General features: G+C 35.3%; 1 protein-coding gene across 16 annotated transcripts in view; it reads left to right on the forward strand.

Moving 5' to 3' along the window:
* LOC143253296 (plexin-B-like) overlaps positions 1 to 15,774 on the forward strand; it is a 244,236-nt gene that overhangs the window by 107,446 nt on the left and 121,016 nt on the right. For 3 of the 16 annotated variants that reach the window (XM_076506928.1, XM_076506926.1, XM_076506930.1), the window contains one exon: positions 15,621 to 15,739. The exons of the other annotated variants lie outside the window; for them this stretch is intronic. The gene's annotated coding sequence lies outside the window, so the exon portion shown is untranslated. The remainder of the gene's footprint in view (positions 1 to 15,620; positions 15,740 to 15,774) is intronic. 16 annotated transcript variants of the gene reach the window in all.

Here is a 15,774-nt window from a genome sequence, read left to right on the forward strand (position 1 = left end):
GGCACAAGAAAGAGTATATTTGTACTAATTTTCATATCGAGCGCTGTAAGTATACATTTTAAGGTTGTTTGACCTTTTACCCTTTAAAATCCTTAAAAAGACCTAAATAAAAAGATGTAAAGGTTTCTGCGTACAATGGACCGAGGAATAACCAAGTTTGAAGTCAATCCTCTGAAAAATTAAGGCATGTGGCAATCGATCGAAAATTATTTAAAAGAAGAGGAAGAAGCAATAGGAAAACATTGTCTTTCTGCGAAGATATAACAACAAAGTCGCGATTTACTTTAATATTATAACTATACCGAACATGAACAGCACCTTATGATGTACATTGACTAAACGGCCAGGTAGAAAAACCCTTAAGACTCAGTGTTATCCTTACGTAATTTAGAAATGCTATCTAGCAAGGATTAATGAGTCACTGGCACTAGTCAGCTGTACAACTACTTTTAAATGAATGAAGCAGCTGAATGACACTTTTATAGCTCGTTCAGTAGCACATTGCGACTTCGACTAGTTCGAAATTTTCGAACTACAGCCAGTTCACCAAGCTACACGAGAGCTGTCTGCGCTAGCCTTCCCTAATTTAGCAGTGTAAGATTAGAGGGAAAGAAGCTAGTCATCACCACCAACCAACTCTTTTACCAACAAATGGTGGATTTGACGGTACATTATAACGCCCCGACGGCTGAAAGAGCGAGCATGTTTGGTGTGACGGGCATTTGAACCCACGACCCTCAAATTACGAGTCGAGTGCCCTAACCACTTAGCCATACCCACCTCCTCAACCCCCATGTCCGAACATACCATTTGTTATGTTTGTATGTTTAAGATCAATGTATTTTATTCGAATGTCAAATGAACGACGTATTTACGAGAAACTTTAAAAATTAAATTACATTTCAGACTGACACAGCTGTTCAAATCATGTTGGTTTTTCAAGCAATGTCCTTAAGCAGATGTTAATGTTGAAAACAGGGGCAAATTTATTAAATATGACAGATTTTTTATATACAAAACTAAACCTAAACCCTGGTTTAGAATTGCAGTTACGACATACATCTTATCTGTTCTTCAGAATTGATGGAATAGCATTAAACTAGTTACTAAGAGTAATGGCTATCGCATGTATCCAAGAGCTCTAAAAACTGCATTATTAGGTTCAAACACCATCGGTGTGCCTAATCTTTCTCGGGTGAAGAGGGTATGCAGTAAAATAGCTGTTGTCTACCCATTACAATTGGCATTAGAAAAAAAAAAACTGAAACCCGGGTTTGCTTATCTTGCAGTGAAGTCATGAAATCGACTCGCTAAGTCCACCAATTAGAAGTGCGTATTGCATTTACCTAAGTCAGCTTATTTCAAGTGTTTCCATTATGTTCTCAAGTTTTGGCTTCCATAAATCATTAACTGTAAAACAAAGGAACTCTTGATAGTGCTGTAACGCTTCGATTGAGAAAGTCGGTTTGGTTGGTCTCAGTGATATGTCAGTTTCTCTCCTTCTGTAGACTTTTACAGCACCGATCTTACGAAGGGAGCCCGCTCGTGAAATCGTGGAAACGTGCCAAAGTGATAGCAAAACAGTTACGCCCGAAGGTAAGGTCGTTTCCCTTCAATTTCGGATATTTGTGCCATATAAGATCGCGGTGCAAACGGCAAAGTGCCGAGAGTGGATTGATTGGTTTCGGTATGTGCTTAGCAAAAAAACAATACAAAAAACCTTTCAGATTTAGTGACTTCAGTGTCATTCTGCTGGTGAGCAGTTCTGGGCCTCTACGGTGTAATTTTTAATTTAATTTAATCTGGTACAACAACTGGGTCGTCAACAGAGTAAACTAGTCAAATCATGAATTCTCACGCTAGATACCAATCGCTTAATCAACTTCTCATATTCGAACATTTTGATATTTGATAACTGAAACAAAGTTACCTTAGTAATAATTTATTGAAGTTTTACAATAAATCTGAAAACAGGGTAAATATAATTCCATGTTGTTTTGAATTGTGCTTCAATATCGTGTAAATATTCCTTAGAATTGTTCATTCTTTTTATTATTTTTATGAAAGGCTACCAGAGACTGGCAAAACATTTGCCTTTCAATTAGTAAGTATACTTTTTGAAACAGTACTTCATTAGATACAGGAATTATAGAATAATACAAAATAATTTTAATTGCAGATACCAAACTCTATAAGCCCACTTGTCTTAGGCCTAAGAATAATTATGTCCAAATTAAATATGGCCTACACTTCATTAAAGAGATAAATTAACATTTATGTACATTCTTTGTTTTAGAGTAGTTAGGGCTAAACTTTAAAGTATTTGGTATTATAAATATGAATAAATATAGAATGTTAATCTACATATTAACGTTAAACATTTTTTAAAAACTTGTACAAAATGTCTGCTAAAGTATGCTTGCATTTGCCATTTTGTTTTCATACGCTGAAATAAAGACTGCGCATTTTCAAGACAGGCAAGAACCAAGTATTATTATAGTAGCTTGATGCCCAACTTTTCTCGGGAAGACCAGATACACAGTTCATAGCATTTTAGTTTTTACAAGACAGTTTTAAAATTCGTAGTGGGCTTACTTATCCTTTCACAGTGTGCAGGTTAAATACTTTTCAGTCATTGCAAATAAACAGGGTATGTAACAATGAGTACTACAAATCATAACAGGATATTTTCATTGATGAGGGAACTAGGAATGAATAATTCTCATTTAAAACTTCGATACTCGAAGGCTTATAAGAAACGTCTGAATTGTGTTGTCTTCTACACAAACTTGTTGCTGTATTATGTTTAAGAAGAAGTGAGACATTTTAAATGTCTTCTGTTACGTAGAATATCATTGAACTTCCTTACCCTGTTTCAGTAGAATATCAGTTTGGTTAATCACGTACGAAAACAGTTTCAAAGAGTAACTTGGTGAAGTTTCTGCTAAACCTCAGGAAAGTCGAAATTTTTTTAAAAGCCAATGTGTGTGGAGAGAAAAAAGTACCAAATATAACTCTGCAATCTTGGAGTTGGCGATTTGGTGAAGACGCACTCGATAAGTTTAGTTTGTAGTAGAAAGTGAATAAGTTTCAGTTTGTATTTATGTCTTGTTTCTTTGCACATGTTCTTCGTCATTGTAAAACAAAGATCCAAGAAAAGAAATACTTAACAATGGTGTAGTGATCATGAGACCTTCTAAATTATTTTTTTTCTGGGTTGTTATATAGCTCTGGCTTTGTGTAGGTTCTCGAGGAACTGAGATTTGACAAACATAGTCTTCTCTCTGTTTGCTTCAGTCAGATGGGATTTCAGTTTCTTATTCAGTTCTTATTTTTTATTGATGAGTATTGACATTATAGTACACAGAGATAATGTTCTTCCGGTGGTCCAGGAGTCTCGTCCAATCACGATACTTCTATATTGCCTATTTCTTTGAAACTAAGCACACAAACAAAAATATCAATAAGAAGAAAAGAGAAAGGGAGTTTGCCACATTGCGAATCTTTTTGTTAACTTTTTTGTTGACTTTCAACACTTCAATTTAAATTGAGTGATTTGTTGATAAAATGGTATGCTTAGCCACTGGCTTACATCAACTGAACGTAAAATTCAGTTAGGTTTGGAAGAAAAAAGGAAAGCTTATTTGACAAGTTAAAATTAGTTTTGTTAATAATGATTCACTTATGTTTCAATTTCTCTGTTTCTTGAAATTCTCTTGTTGGATATGCATTTTTCGTAATATAATATTAGAAAAGCCTGATTGCTGTAACGCTCGAATCGTAAACTGCAGGAAGTGATATTTAATCCCTTCGTCTACCTCCTCAATTAACATGCACTTCGTGGTGACGCTATAATGTGTCATTTAATATCAATTTTCGTTGGTAAAAAAGTAGTATAAGATTTGATTGTATGTGGTGTTGACAAGTTGCCTTTACTTTAGCATAGTACTTCCAGATTATAGATAGCTTGCCTTCGAATAGCTTTGCGTGAACTTCGACAAACAAGTTATTCCAAATACCACACTTTTGTATTCAGCCATACTAATTCACGTTTTCGTCGTATCGAATAACGTATCGATACGTTTAACTAAACCAATATTGTAACTAATCTAACCTCCTTACTTTCTGGATGCTGAACTGTCCGTACGAAGGTATATGGTTCATATATCACTCGCAAACAAAACAGCGCTTTGCGCTTTGGGGCTGTGGATGTATTGTGAGAGTGACGATTTAATACCACTACTCGGTAAAGGCAACAGAAACCCAATTAAGATAAATCTGTCTTCGAGTATCCCAGATGTTTACTTCTCGGCGCCCAATATTTTTTAATGTCGATTTGTTCTCATCTAAATTCCTATCAGGTATTTAGGGTTAGGAGTAGCTCAGAGTGTTGGTAGCTGCTCTTAACCAGTTGCTTTTCTTTTAATATTTCGTTTAATAAATAGAGATAGCGCAGATCGCCCTTGTGTGGTATTGAGCAAGTTTTTGAACAAATTAAACCATATTTTGTATTACCTTCCACAGCTACAAAGTTTTAACTAGCATGAATTACTTCTTGAGAGGTCACAATGTTGGCATAGTATTTTACAACAGAAATTGAATAGAGTTCGTTTCCTAACTGTCGTCATATCGACTGAAACTTAGAAGCTCCATTCCTTTTTTAGTCCTGCTTGCAGTCCAACTGTGTAACTCATGTTTTATATTGTGAATCAGAAAGGATTGATTTACCTGTGGTAAAAACCGTGTCAGTTAATGGATAGCTCAGAATTATCAAAATATATTGCCCGGCATAGTCAGGTGGTTAAGGCGCTCGACTCGTAATCTGAGGGTCACAGGTTTGAATACCTGTCGCACTACACATGCTTGGCCTTTCAGCCGTGTGAGCATTATAACATGATGGATAATCCTACTATCCTTACACTGCTAAATTAGGGACGACTAGCGCAGATAGCCCTCGTGTAGCTTTGGGCAAAATTCAAAAACAAACAATAAATACTTTAAAGTGTTTGTTTTTGCACCTTTCAGTTCAGTGCATTCACCTTATGATAAGATATTTCCCTTAAATATTGCATCAGGCTTTGAAATAAGAAATATATATACTTATAAGAAAAATATTATGGTTTTTATACAGTTAAAATAAAAAGTTTTAGAAGAAACGGTTTGCTATTGACAATTGCTTATTTATAAAATCAATTTGGACATGTTATTTGTTTACAGACTGTATTATAATCTTCATTTGAAGATAACAGGCATGTATATTGTGCTTAGATGGAGGAGGGTGTAGTAATAGCAGGTTTGGAAATCTACTGTACGTTATCTTCTAATATCTAAAGGTTTGGAGAAAAGAATCAATTAGTCTTAGGTCTCCTTGTACCTACTTAACAGTTAAAGATTTCAGAAGTCTTCTAGAACAGTCTACTTAAACCATATTGATGACAGCAATAAGCTTGTTATGTAGATAATGGAACGTTACTGACTGGTACGAAAATCACTGTAACTAATAAGATGGGTTTACAGATCTCGATATTTTACAGGTCATCAAGGAAAGAACAAAGTAAGAAAAAATAATATGTATATTTTTTCAAATTATTGTAATAGTCAGATAAATGGTATAACAGTACTCAAATAACCATAACTAAGTTTTGGGTAATATACTTGTAATGCGAGTACTAATGAAGACAATAACTTTTTCTTTCTAGCTGTGAGAAATCAATATGAGTAATTTCAGGTGTTTTGGACCTTATCCTGAAACTCGGTGTTTTGTTTACACTGATACATTAAATGGCCACAGTCTGGATATCTGAGTATCTCGAACCTGGGTCACACTCTGGGTAATTGATTGGTTTGTACCTGGGTCACAATCTAGGTAGTTGGCTGGTTCGTACCTAGGTCACAGCCCTTTGTAATTTGTTTTTATAAAGTACGGTACATTATCTTGTAGTTAACCTTTTTGTGCGTGCCTCAATTAAATATTGAATCTTCTTAACATGTGGTCTCATTCACAAGAAGTACAGAAAATTAGATTCTGTGACTCACTAACAGAAAAGATGAAGTGATAGATGTTACTGGTTCTGGTGAGAATGACGCATTTAATTCAGAGCTCAATTAGACTTTTACTCAGTCTCAGAAGGATGGTTGTATTTTCACGCAACAGACCATTTTTGCTGTCGCCCTTGCTGTAGTCCAGCGCTCATAAATTGTAATAGTGCTTTTTAATTCGTTTACCAGGATGCTACCCTCCCGCAAGGATCTATTAGCAAGAGCATAGGGGCTCGAGTACGTTCTGTGATACCACAGTCCTTCCTTTAATCCATCCTATAGCTCTGTGAGGAATAAAAAAACATACCATCTAATTTTCATTCGCTTTAAATGGAAGGGAATGTCTCTTGTGTCTAGTATAACAGGATGGAGAGAGTTTTCCATTCACTTGTAAAATACTGAACATTTGAAGTGAAACGTTATAGGTTGTTTTTGTTTGATTATGTGGCGTGGTGTCATCTCCAGGAAGAGATTTCGTTTTTGTAACGTCACTGTTGTACTCAAGAATAATAATAAAAGTAACCAGAAAAAGAGGACACTTCATATGCGGTTGAAGTTTCAAATGAAAATTAGCCTTTTGTGGTATAAACTTGTATATGTATCGATTTAGATGTGTATTTGTTTGTTTTTGTGACGTAGTTAAATAATTTCTACAGAGATACAGCTGGATTTTCACTTCTGTCTCAGCAAATCCTATATAAATAAAGCAAAACGAAAACGAATGATGTTTTATAAGTTGTTTTCATACATTTACTTTGTAAAGTACTGGCATAAAATACTCGCGCTTCGTTGCAGGATTCGAAAACCCACCCCCTCATGATTGACAGAGGCTCTAATATATCGAACAGTCTTTCCCATTATCCCCAGGTAATTCTATGTTTACCCCAAATAAGGTCCGTACCCCAAAAAACAAAATAATCTTATACCTTATCAAATTCTGTTTCACTTGCCTGGGAGAGGGACATTAATGACGCCCCCAAGATCCCTATTGGGCCCGAAAACACAAAGTCCGATACCAGGTTGAGTTTAGCTGCCCTGCAAACCTACTCTGAGACCTTCGTCATCCCTGAGGGACCTTCTCGGAGCATTTCCACTTAGTACTCACAATACGCAAGAGCAGGAGGTACGCAAGATGAGGACACTCTTGACCAGTCCGAGTGTTCTAGAAATGTTCGATCGTGCTACCTCTTAACCTGTGAGAGGAGTTCAAGTATAAATACATTTCAAAACACACAACCTGGATTAATATAGGATAAAGTATTAGATTATCTTAGCTAGGATAACCTTTTAAGAATAACGCATTTTGTGGACGAATTTTAGTGTAAAGACGCGATTGTTTGTGCTAATATAGGATGTAAACCAGTGTTTAGGTATAACAAACTGTTAGAAACGTACACTGATTCGGCTCCTAAAATGATGTTTGCTGTTTCTATCTTATCTGTACATTTTCTTAGTCTTTTGGCGATCCAGTAAAGAAGCATCACATTTCATATGATTCGTTTATCTGTAATCTGCCGGCGTCCTCTTAACTCTCATAGTTTGGGAGGAACATGTGTTAAGGAAACATCTACAACTTTGAGATGGTGAAAAATCGTTAACAGATATTTACCAAGTACATTTTTCGAAAGGAATCTAATAATACTATCATTTATATCAGTATTAGTTCTTGGTGAGAACATGGCTTACCAATCACCAAAATGCTATGTTTCTTCACGTTGGGCTTTTATGAATTTTTGTCAGCAAATTCTTTCCATAAATGGGAAGAAGCTTGACAGGCCACCTCATTGTGGCCCAGGTGTGTCTATATGGCCTACTGGTAAGTAGGTCACCGAGGTATGATAGGATCTAGAAATAAATGTTTCGGGATTGCTAGATACAAACAGACATCGAATTTTATGTTTCTTGTTCCTTTCGTGAATTTGGAAGTGCCCATTTTGGAACTGTGCTCATACCCTCACTCAAAAGCCAGATGGTCTAAACTTTAGCACATATATTTAGGTACCATGAGCTTGTGTTTTAACATTCCTTTTCGGGTACTTGTCCCTATGAGTCAATTTTAAAAGTAATCGGGGATAATAGGGAAGTTTGGTCGGCACATTGGGGTCTCTGTGAGTCCTGAGAGGGCCTTTGAGCCTCGGCAAGGAGCGTGGATATTTTATGCTAGTTACAATTAACGTATTGTGATTACATATAATAACAACTATATTTTTCACCTGAAGTGTAATAATATTGTTATTAATTTATAAAAGAAGGCATTCTTTCTACTAAGTATCACGGTAAGAAATACATGTATATGATTAATTATGTTTTACCGACTAAACGTATAAAATACTGTGTGTTTCCTTGTAGAAAGCCACATTGGACTATCAGCTGTAACTACCGAGGGAAATCTAACCCTTGCTTTTAGCGTTGTGAATCCGAAGACTTACTGCTGTCCTACCAAGAGACTTATAAAATACTATTATCGATTATTGTATGAAGGAGGGGGTATATTTTATTAAAATCAAAATTTTGTGGTTATGCGTGTTTACATACTTTCAAGAAGTTATGTCTTTATATGTTAGAAAATAACCCAGGTGGCTCTTTTAAACATGCACAATAGCATACACTTACTTTGTATCATATATGTAAATCGGAGCGAGAAGCTGGTAAACCCAGATCTTGTATTATTTCCTTGGACATTTCAGAAGCTTAGCAGTTATTATCCTACTGTAAAACGTTATGCATACTTACCACTAATTTTGCTGCTCAACGAAATTGATAGACAAACTTTTACGTTTTTATTTTCGTTTTCAATTTGATTTTATCAAAATTAACTACGTTACTAATTTTTTATATCTTATAAAAAGCACATTTTTTGATTAGGAAAAACTTTTGTTGTAGCCATAAATCTTCTTCTGTAGTATCAGTACTGTTTCCAAATTAGCTATATCATAAATTAACAGTAAGGGTAAAGTAGAAAATAGTTACTTAAGTATGTATACCTTGTTATCGTGACAAAAAAAGAGAAAAGACAATTGTGATTAGAACTGCGGTACGCCTGCATATCAGGTTGTCAGTAATAATCTGTGGTGTCTTTGAACTATCTAATATACTTGAATAAAAGTTAGGATATCTAATCTATGTAAAATTCGATGTGTATCACGTCACGCCACACTCGATTTCTCGAAATAGGACGAGTTATAAAAGCCAAAATATATTTATCCAGATAGAAAAGTTCATTAACTGTCTTTATATTACGATTTTAGTGATGGAGATGCAGGGGTATGTGTGTGTGTGTGGGGCCGTGAAACTTTATAAGTGCAGTGAATGTTTGTATAATAAACTTAAATGACGACGTAGTGTGGGAGCCGACAGTCAAGTGCATTAAAGTTATCATTAAAAGTAAAAATATCGATTCAGTTTTAAACTTAAATCGTTTCTTAATGAAATTATTTTTTGTTTTATCACGAACATTTTAAATTAAAAAGAAACCTATTTAATCAACGAAGACTGTAAATTACAAATCAACATTTTTTTCCAGTTTTGTAACCTATACATTTCATTTTACACTGTACTAGAATCTAATATCAAACAGTTTTGTATATTGACCCTGGTGAAGTCGAAAAAGCGAAGCGTTGGTTAAAATATTAAAAAATAATCAAATTATATATGTATACATATATATGGAGGGTAAAGATAGTTTTACAATCTTTTTATTAAATGTCTAAATATTTCTAGTATGCACTACAAATTTTGAAAGACAACAAAATATTTTGTATTTTAAGTACACAGACTGACAGCATTATCAAATTATACTTTTGTTGCTAATATGACTTAAAATCCATTATTGGAACATATTTTACCAAAACATTTTGGCTTTTCTATACATTAAAAGTTGTTAATTTAATAGATTTTCACTAATAAGTATTCTATGAATACGCCACGAATTCATTTAATGAATGATCTTGATTTTGTTCGGCTCACAAAGGAATTTACCGATGTTTGACTGCATTGAGTGCACTGTTCCGCCTCTTTTTTTGTTCACGCTTGATTTCTTAAAATCAAGGTGAAGTTAGAGTATACTGTATGGTGGTGGAGGTAGTAATTGCTACACCAGTTTTTTTGCAGACTATACGCTAGTAAATGGTTCCTAAACCTGGATTTACTTTATATACATTTTGCATTAAAAGACAGCATACCAAAACACAGCCGATTTTCTGTACAAACTATGAGAAAGCAAGGGTGAGGTTGCATAGGTGTAAAAAAAAATACTGTTTCTTTCGACCTATTCCTCAAGCAGATATGTTTTTAGCTTTACATCAATATATATAATTTGATAATACTCTTAATATTTAACATTTCATTTAGCTTGTTGACTACTCCTTGTGGTCCCTCGATGAATCAGTGTTCATTTTACATCCTTGTAATGCTAAAATCCGGTGTTCTATTCCTATCGGTGGACAGAACAGCAAAAAGTGATTTTCCCGTACTATTATTTTGGTGTTTAGTAGATTCAGGCACCCTCATTTATTACCGTACCTAATATAGGCTGTTTATTTCTTTCGTGGTTTAGTAAATTAACAACACATTTCAAACTATTTACAGTAATATAATTCGGTATAGCAGTGTTTGAAGCCTCACTTCGTTGCGATCTGTATGTATTTAGCTTTAGTTCTTCTTTTGAAGCAAACTTTACATCTCAAGAACGTAAAAAACAAGACATAATATTCTCATTTGGAAATCCAAAATTAGAACTATTTTTGTTTTTTAGTGCCCTGTAATCTTTTTTTCTCCGTTTTACGCTTGTTGCACTTAAGCTTCCATTAGCGTTGGGGCCCGGCATGGCCTAGCGCGTAAGGCGTGCGACTCGTAATCCGAGGGTCGCAGGTTCGCGTCCACGTCGCCCCAAACATGTTCGCCCTCCCAGCCGTGGGGGCGTTATAATGTGACGGTCAATCCCACTATTTGTTGGTAAAAGAGTAGCCCAAGAGTTGGCGGTGGGTGGTGATGACTAGCTGCCTTCCCTCTAGTCTTACACTGCTAAATTAGGGACGGCTAGCACAGTGGATTTTTCACCTGAAGTGAAAAGCTACTCGAGTAGCTTTGTGCGAAATTCCAAAAAAACAAACATTAGCGTTGGAAACTCTTGTCATGGAACATTACCATATTCTTCTCAGTAAAGACTCGTATGTTATTAAAAGTAACGATTTAGATAAAGCCCCAAGGTAATTAAAGTACGCAAGACTCTACAATTTCATTAGTCTTTTCAGTTAGTTATTTAAGATCCGATCTCTAGGGCTCATTCATAGTTTGGTTTAGGGACCAATTCGTAAGTCGTTTTATAGATACTTTGGTGTTTTCGTGTAGTTGATTTTTTACTAAAGTATCTCAAGTATTCCTTACATGAACAGCTTTTCTCATGAATTTTGGTTTGCTCCAAGTGTTATTAAGGAAATCTTAGCAAAAATGTTGTTTAATTTGAACTGAATTAGTGGGTTTTTTTAATCTATCTGCTTTCTGGCTTTAGTTTAATGATTGCGTTACAAGAACATCATAACTACTTTCTTTAAAGTCTAATGTGCTTTAAGTGAAGCCTTTTCTATGACGATGTTATCTTTTGTAACCTACCCATTGGCTAAAGCCTTTTTCTAGTTTAACGTTGACATCAAATAGCCTGTTTTAACTAAGATGGTGACGCAGTCTCTTAAAAAGAACAGCAAGCAAGCAATAAAAATTACCTTGTTGAAAAATAGATTGATAAAAGTTCTGTACTTGTGTATGTTTATGTAATATATTATTTTAAGAACTTATGAAATCTTCAGAAATATCTTGACCAGTTACGTAGATATATTTCAGAAGCCGAAAGAGAGCGAATTGCATAATGATGCATTTGAGTTGAATGACGCAGTCAAACCCTACTGACCAGTTAAAGATGGACTTAGTGAGAAACAATAAACCTCAACATTTGATCTATATTTGAAACAAGGCGGAAATTTGGGGCGACATTAATATATTCGTTATAGTTGGTGTGTTTTTCCTTAGGTTTATACTGATCTTCGAATATTTTTCTAGAACCTAATTAGGTTTAGTCAAAAAGATTTGTTTTATTTAATTTCGCGCAAAGCTACACGAAGGCTATCTGTGCTAGTTTTCTCTAATTTAGCAGTGTAAGATTAGAGGGAAGATAACTGACTAGTCATCATCAATCACCACCAGGTCAAAAGCTACTCTTTTTACTAATAAATTGACTGTCACGTTATAATGCCTCCACAGCTGAAAGGAAGAGAATCTTTGGTGTGAGAGGGATTCAAACCCACGACCCCCAGATTACGAGTCAAGCGCCCTATTAACTTTGTTCATGGTGTAGTGCAAGAGTGTTTGTGATTTTACAGTTCATGTCACAATTTTAGAAAAAATAATTTATTTGCTTAATTTCACGCAAAACTAATCGAAGACTTTGCGCCAGCCACACCTAATTTTGAAGTGATGGACTAGAAGGAAGGCAAGTAGTTAAAACAATCCACTGTCAAAGCTGAGCAGCTCTTTAACAACGAATAGTGAGATTGACCGTCATATTATAACACCTCTATGACTGAAAGGATGATCACGTTCGGCAACGGCTTTCGATCCCGCGACTCGCATATTGCAATATTCCTGAAAGTATTTCCCCTTATTTTGGTTTCTTTGTGTGTCATAATTTTAAATGTCCATGTAGTAAGCTTATAGAAAAAAACACTCGGGCATTTCATTGATATAAAGAGTATTTGAACTCAATCTACTTTGTGTGTGTATGTGTCATAAGATGTAACAGATGTATTTATTTCCTGTTGACCAGTTCGTGCTTTAGAAAATTTCGTTATTCAATGAAAAAAAAAGTGATCGAACACGGTATGTCTGTCGAGGCGAGCCTGGTTCAAACCCCTGTAGGTCTATCTGAGAAATGAGAAAGCTCGAGTTTTAGGTAATTCTCTTAAAAACTATCTTGAGTATTTCCCTTGCCAACACACTTTGTAGTCTATCTTCAACCCTCACACCCTTGATGTAGCAGCGTGAACAATCCATGCTCACCCATCTCAACGCTTCTGCTGCTACGTGGATTATCTGATGATTCAAAGTTGTTCTGATCATTAGTTATGAATCGTTAGCCAGGCATAAACGGACCATCAGGCTGTCGATGGTCGGTAATTGAAGAAACGTCAACTAAAACAAGCGCATTCTATATTGTTCAAATCCGGGGGAAAACCCGGATAACCACATAATTTTTCTTATTTCTTTCAAACGAAACTAACTTCATGATTAAGAAAACGTATAGTTTATGGTGTTCTTTCGTAACTCAAGTGTATAAGTGAACCAAATGGTATTCTTTGATAACCCATGTGTGTAGGAGAACCTTATGGTGTGCTTTAGAGACGAGAGTATAAACGGGCACGAGATTGTAGGGGACGTTGCAAGTGGATGTTAGGTTATTAATTAGTATAGGTATAAAGGTGTTCCTTTATTATTGGTTTAATTTTGGTTTTTGTTGCTGTAAATAGAGCTTTTTTATTTTGTTTTTGTTTATATTTGTTTCCATACTTAATATCTGAGCGTTTTCTATGGTTATGTTGTGTGTATTTCATTTGCAGTGTTCTGAGATGCAAATTATATATATATATATATATATATATATATATATATATAGTTCAAAACATTAATTGGGCAAATTCTCTGCACAGAACTGTAAGAGGTATAATATGTGGTTGATTTTAAATGTTTTAGTCAGTATAAGAAAGGTACTTTAGTGAAAACATTAACTCTAATTCTGTTTTATAGAACTAAAAGGGCATTTTTTTACTATATTGTTTGTTTGTTTTGGAATTTCGCACAAAGCTACTCGAGGGCTATCTGTGCTAGCCGTCCCTAATTTAGCAGTGTAAGACTAGAGGGAAGGCAGCTAGTCATCACCACCCACCGCCAACTCTTGGGCTACTCTTATACCAACGAATAGTTGGATTGACCGTCACATTATAACGCCCCCACGGCTGAAAGGGCAAGCATGTTTGGCGCGACAGGGATGCCGGGCCTTTTGTTTTTATATATACTGTAAGGCAGTTATGTCAGAGATATGGTTTGTAGGTAATCCTTGATTAAACCCTAATGCAACGTTAGAACAGTTTAAAGGAGAAATGGAATATATAGTAATTTAGATATTTGTGTTAGTACAAACCTTCAGTTATCAAATATTGTGAGTTATTCCCTGCGGTGTTTGGTACGCAAATCGGGCATGTTATGATTCGTTTCTTGGTTAAACAGGTAAATAATTGATCATTAAGCCTATACTTGTAAATGATCATTTTGTGGGATGGCTCTAAATATTTGCACTTCGTGATAATTCATTTCTGTACGTACTATGCATGGTTATTAAGAAAAGCAAGAACAATCTGATATCGATGTTGTATCCTTGATATCATGGTGTTCATAATAGCCTGGGATGTCATAAGATTCGCCTGCAAGAGCTGTTTGAAGGGGTATTCTAGAGAGTCATTTTACTTGTCTAAATGTAACGGACACCCCATACACGTTTTATAGTACTGAAGTCCAATTAGTTAACAGATCAATCCAAATAGTTAGCCCCCTGCTCTTGAAAGAACATGCCGACCATTTTAGCATGATGGAACCAAGCAGTATCACCCATTATGTTTTCACCACCGTTTGTTGGGATTTAGTCTTGAAATCAGTATCAAATTATTTGCAACTGAACACGTGCCTGTTATGTAGTTATCAAGTAAATTGTGACTTGTCTGTAAGAATAGCATTTCTTCATGAAGCTGGTCCACTGAATGTGATCTATCTGTCACAATGTACGTAACTTTTGGGCATTATGAAGTCATTTCTAACTATCGTAAACTAGTGTGGTGTCCAGTTCGGCTGAGAACATCTGATGCAGTCTTGGAGCAGGTACCCTACGATTGCGTCTTGCCGAATTCGTCAGAGTCGCCTGCTTATGTTGTGGATAATGTTCTTTCTTGTTCAAGTGTCCGAGTAACTTCATTATTAGATGAATAGTGACCTTACGTTTTTCTAAAAGTCACTTTGAGATATTTGTAGTCAACTTGCAACAAGTTGCTGTGCTTTCTTTTATCCGATGGCTGTACATGTAAGTGAAACATTAAAATCGCCTGAGAGGAATAACCTAATTTTCTTTTATAACAATTCTGTTATAGTGTTACTGCCACGATCCTATTGCATTTATTTTATTTTTTTCATTTATATATCATTTGCACACACTGCAGTTAAAAACAAAACCAGTATTTTATTTGTTTTTTGTCTTTTAATGCCTATTCACATATGTAACAGTTAAAGATGACGTACTGTTTCTATCAAAGTCAGTCTCTTAATAATAAAAAAGCATGTGAGCGCGTTCAGTATATGAAAGGTAACTGAGGATTTAAAGATATTTATTTACAGAATTTTCTACAAGAAAGAAAAAGCTGTCTTATTCCACTTGTCTTGTTCTTTTATGTCTCGAAAGTAAAGACTCGTAAGATATCTCGCTGTTAGCGAAATTCAAAACCATCTTAAGTCGGGCGAAGTTAATAAAATTGTAATAATCCATCCAGGTCAGGCAGAATTCTTGAACTCCTTAACCAAGAACAAACGTAATAATCACCAGACGACTGACGTCATTACCGCTTAGGGAATCGTGAAGATCAAATTAGGCAGACTGACAACAAGCAAGGTGAGATTTTATCTCATTTATTTTAGGTGATTTAA

Source organism: Tachypleus tridentatus, chromosome 6 (genome assembly GCF_004210375.1).
Source record: "Tachypleus tridentatus isolate NWPU-2018 chromosome 6, ASM421037v1, whole genome shotgun sequence".
Classification (NCBI taxonomy): Eukaryota; Metazoa; Arthropoda; class Merostomata; order Xiphosura; family Limulidae; genus Tachypleus; species Tachypleus tridentatus.